General features: G+C 45.6%; 1 non-coding gene across 1 annotated transcript; it reads left to right on the top strand.

Moving 5' to 3' along the window:
• Window positions 1-4,603: 4,603 nt before the first annotated feature.
• LOC125089698 (U6 spliceosomal RNA) lies at window positions 4,604-4,710 on the top strand. The gene has a single exon (XR_007124022.1). It is a non-coding gene; the product is annotated as a U6 spliceosomal RNA (small nuclear RNA).
• The last annotated feature ends 583 nt before the right edge of the window (window positions 4,711-5,293 follow it).

Here is a 5,293-nt window from a genome sequence, read left to right as displayed (position 1 = left end):
CCTAAAGCCTGCTTCCATTGTCGCCAGGGGCCATCTGGTCTAGTAGTGTCAGAGTGCTCTCTGTCAGGGCCTTGCCTGCCTGCAAACAACCAGGGCATTGGAGAATAATGGACTGCCCTACCTTCCCACACGCAGAAGGGTCATCCCAGGCCCAAAAGCCCCAAGCATAGGCCATCCCAGGTAATCTATAGCCTTAAGCCAAGGCCACTCCAGGCAACTGGGCGCTGCCTTTAACTCTGTACCTCAGTGATAAAGAACTCAATGGAGGAACGGAGGGCAATCTCCTCTCTGATTGATGAGGCCCAGAGGCTGCGCAGGCTCCCATGTTCTCCATCTTGATGGCGGAGCCTCGGGTAACACTGGATGTGGCACAACAGAAAACTGAATTTCTAATAGATTCAGAAGCTACTTAATCTGCCCTTATCAAATACTCAGGCATCACTTCCAGTCCTCTATTCTCATCACCAGTAGAGATGGGTACCCAAAGAGGGGATGTTTCACTTCCCTATTAATTTGTGCTTTGATTAACAATAACTTTACCCCTTCTTTCTTGTTTTATCTGATTGTTTCACTCTGTTACTTGGAAGGGACAAAATGGCAAAGGTACAAACTGATCTTTTGGTACAAAAGGTACAAACCTTTCTGAAGTTGACTGCCCCCTGCTGGCATTCTTGTCCCTGAGGTTTCTGCCCTGTCAAACACCAAGGTCTCTCCATTTTCCAACAGGTTTAGGAGAGCTCCATTCTGGAGTGCTCTCTATCAGCGACCCCGATAAGGATACAACTTAAAGATCATCATTTCTCTCCCTGCCCCTGAAAATCCCAGTACCCCTTGTGTCCAGAAGTCAGACAGGGTCTACAGCCATTCACATGAAAATTCTTGGCAACAGGACTTCTGCACTCCTGCATTTCACCTTGCAATACCCCCATCATGGCAATAAAACAGGCCAATGGCCCACACGAAATGATACAGGACCTAAGAGCTATCAATGAGGCCGTTATCCCTATTCACCCAAATGTTCCTAACACTTATCTGCTCCTAGGATCAATCCCCTCAGACTCCCTTTGGTATACTGTGTTGAATCTAAAAGATGCTTTCTTCTGAATCTCAGCATACCCAAATTTCCAGTTCCTCCTTGCCTTTGAATGTCAGGACCACTCAGGTCCTGTTGGGTAGGTAACCACTAGGTTACCCAACAGATGACTTGGACTGCCCTCACTCCGGGCTGTGGGGACAGTACACATTTATTTGGACAGGCCCTAGCCAAGGATCTGTCCACCCTTCAGCTCCCCAGAGGCAGACAGTGCCTTACTTCAATACATTGAGGATTTACTTACCTGCAGACCCAATGAAAACACCTCTAACACAAACACCATCCTGGTGCTTTGGAGCTTGGCCTCCTGGGGCTATAAAGTCTCCCCTTCAAAGGCCCAAATTTCCCCTCAGAAGGTTCAATTCCTAGGATTAATATTTTTCTTTTTTAAGATTTTATTCTTATTTATTTGACAGAGAGAGATCACAAGTAGGCAGAGAGGCAGGCAGAGAGAGAGGGAGAAGCAGGCTCCCCCCACCTCCCTCCAAGCAGAGAGCCCGATGCGGGGCTCGATCCCAGGACCCTGAGATCATGACCTGAGCCGAAGGCAGAGGCTTAACCCAGTGAGCCACCCAGGCGCCCCAATTCCTAGGATTAATATTAACCCCTGGGACTAAGAACCTCTCTGACCACTGTAATGCTTTCATTTTACATATGAAAACTCCCTCTACAAAACAACAGCTATGTTCCTTTTTGGGTATGGCTGGGTTCTGTTGAGTATGGATACCCCAATTTGGATTAATAACAAAGCTTCTCAATGAGGCCCTGAGGGGAACTGAGGAGGAGTCTTTGGAGTGAGACTCTAAAATAACCAAGCTTTGGGGGGGGGCCTCAAACAGGCACTTACAACAGCCCCAGCTTAGCCCTGCCAGAACTCCAAAAGCCCTTCATATAGGTACGTGAGAGGAGGAGAACTGACTTGGAATCTTGATCCAAATGTTGGGACTTTCCTGGCCGTGTACCTACCTAAGAATCTAGACCCTGTGGCTCCGGGATGGCCTCCTTGCCTCTGAGCCCTGGTATCCATGACCCTACTGATAGGAGAGGCCTCTAAATTAACCTTGGGATGAGACAGAACTGTTTATACACCCTATCAGATATTGGACAACCTAAATTCTAGGGCATTTCATTGGATTTCTAATAGTAGAATTACAAAATACCAAACCCTTTTATTAGAAACACCAAAACTATTAGGCCCTGTGAGACCCTAAATCCTACATCTTACTTCCAGATCCCACAACAAATGTCCCTTTGAAAACTTCTTGCCAAGAAACTATAGATTTGATGTTCAGGTCCAGGCCAGATCTTCAAGATATGTCTGTAGATAACCTGGAGGCTCTTATGAGTCATGGATGGCAGCAGCTTTGGAGCAGGACGACGGGTCTCTGTGTGTGCTGTTGTTAGCTTAAATGAGGTTATTGAGTCCGGACTTCTGCCAGGTGCCGCACATCAGCACAAAAGGCAAAACTAATTGCTCTTACCCGAGCCCCCCAACTGGGCACAAAAATGAAACTAAACATATATATCAATTCAATTTCTGCCTTCTATTTGGTCCATGCCCGTGCTACTATCTAGAGAGGGGGGGCCTCCTCACAACCTACAATACCCCAGTTAAACATGCCTCTGAAATTTTGGCCATGCTAGAGGAGGCAGTTATGCTCCCTGCCCAAATAACCATTATCCATTGCAAGGTGCATCAAAAGGATAATGACTCAGTCTCTGTTGGAAACAACAGAGCTGACAGACAAGCAAAGGCAGCCGCCTGACTGCCTCTTCAAGCCACTTTGGTTGCCAGTCTAAATCCCTTTTCCCCACAACATACTCAGGAAGAAACCCAACGGACGTTTAAAAAGGTCTTTCCCATCCTCCAGAAGGTTGGCTGAAAGGCCCCCATAATAAACTGTTACTCCTGGGAATGTTACAATGGACATTTCTTCATTATTTGCACCAGGCAACCTAGGACATTCCCCCAGCTATACGCGGTATCTTCCAGATGTGTTCTACCTGTTGTCCTATCACACCAGAGGGGGCCCATAAACTTCCCTTACTTCTTCAACCTATCCACAGACAAGGGACTCTACCAGGGGAGGATTGGGAGACAGATTTTAAGCATATACCTCACTGCGAAGGGTTCAGATATCTATTGATATTTATAGACACATTTATGGGATGGATTGAAGCCTTTCCCATTAAAACAGGGCTTCGGAGGTCCCCACTCTTCTCGATCACATCCTTTCCCATTTTATGCTTCCTGGCTCTTTACAGTCAGACAATGGCCCAGCTTTTGTCTCTCAAATAACGCAGGGAGTTAGCGAAGTCCTCCAGAGAAAATACCATCTGTAGGCAGCATGGCACCACAGTCCTCCCATAAAATAGAAAGGACCAACCAAACCATTAAAAGTCTCCTCACTAAACATATGCATGAAATGCAACAATCTTGGCTGACCCTCCTTCCCGTTGCATTATTAATGTCACATATCACCCCAAAATCCACAACCCATCTCAGTCCATTCAAGGTTCTTTATGGGAGAACTTTCCTTCAGACAAATCTTTAATTAGACCCTGAAAGACACCATGTCACGCAGCATGTTATATTCCTAGGGTAAACTGTCTCCATCATTAATGACCACCAAAACCAGTGCAATTGAAAACCTGACCCACCTCTCTTTCTCAGGTAACATACAACCAAAACTTACATCTGGGGATTGGGTAGATCTTAAAATTCCTTCACAGGACCAAAAGTCACTTGAACCTGCCTGGACCACCTTATCGAGCTCTCCAGGCCACTCACACAGCGGTAAAATTTCACGGCTTTTCCCTGTGGATCTTTCCAGAATTAAGACAGCTTAGTCCACAGGTGGGGAGCCCTCCACCAAGTACAGCTGTAAGCCCTTAGAGATCTACATCTGTTATTCAAATGAGACTCAGGTGCTATACATGCAGAGGTTTAGAGGCCCATGTGTCTGGTCAATCTCCATCCTCTTGTATTCAATCATTCTATGATACTACCTTAGAAAAACTCCCCAAATTCCATGATTTCTCCTTCCCAATTTCAAGACTTCATTCTCAACCTTTTCCTTCAGGGTGACCTCTCTGAATTTACCTGGTCAGAAATCATTACTTACCTGGAGCTGTCCCTGCTCTTGATGTCTTGCTCTCACAATACAATCATCACCTCCTTTGGGATTAATCTTTGTCTTTCTCATTGTAGCCTTCTTTTGGTATATATATCACAACCTAAACATGGATTTCTATGCTCACATAATTGACTCTAAACTTAAATAGCAAAAAGACCAGCCCACTGTGAAGCATGACCCCTCTTCTGCCCTTCTTATGTTGTTTGCTTTCACTTTCCACTGGTAATACAAAGGCTCCCGTAAGGAGACACAATACCTCCTCCAAACAGCCAATTCAACCTATTCCTCCAATTGTTGGCTATGCGTAGATGCTTCCGGGGGGATCCTGGATCCGGATCCACTTCCTGGGCCATCCCCAAAGAATGGACACTGAGTGCTCGCTCTGGCAGCACGTATGCTAAAATTGGAATGATACAGAGCAGATTAGCATGGACCCTGCTCAAGGATGGCACACAAATTCATAAAGTATGCCATGTTTAAAGAAAAATAAGAATGGATATCAATAAAGGTCTCCTTAGCTTATACTGTAACCCAAAGCTAATACGCTCCAGGCAGCCTTAGATTATCAGCAAACAGATTTCAAACCTTACATGCCATCAACCTACTCATCTTGGGACCCCACTTTTCAGTCATTAAGCTACCCTTACATGCACCCATTTGCATGATGGCCACAAGACCACAGGGAATATCAGTTAGATTCTCTAGTGCCCCCAGGCTAATTGTTCCCCTTCAATCTCTTTGGATGCAGAGGACATGACAGTTCTGTCAAGGCAGACCTCAAAACTGCCCAACTCCTTCACTTTGGTTACAACCCATAAAATGGGGACCCGGCCCATTCTGTCCCCCAGAAAACTCCTCATAGATGTCACCAGATATGTGCTTTTCTGGAAAAATCATACAGTAGCACTTCACTTCTCAGTTCCAAAGTTTGTATTAGCTTGGGCTATCATAACAAATACCATAGATAGGGTGGCTTAAATGATAAAAATTTAATTCTCACAATTCTGGAGGCTGGAAGTCTCAGATCAAGGTCCAGCAGGGTTGGATTCTGGGGAGATATCTC

Source organism: Lutra lutra, chromosome 1, assembly GCF_902655055.1.
Source record: "Lutra lutra chromosome 1, mLutLut1.2, whole genome shotgun sequence".
Lineage (NCBI taxonomy): Eukaryota > Metazoa > Chordata > Mammalia > Carnivora > Mustelidae > Lutra > Lutra lutra.
The sequence above is the reverse complement of the archived record's forward strand: the minus strand, read 5'-3'. Positions and strand labels throughout refer to the sequence as shown.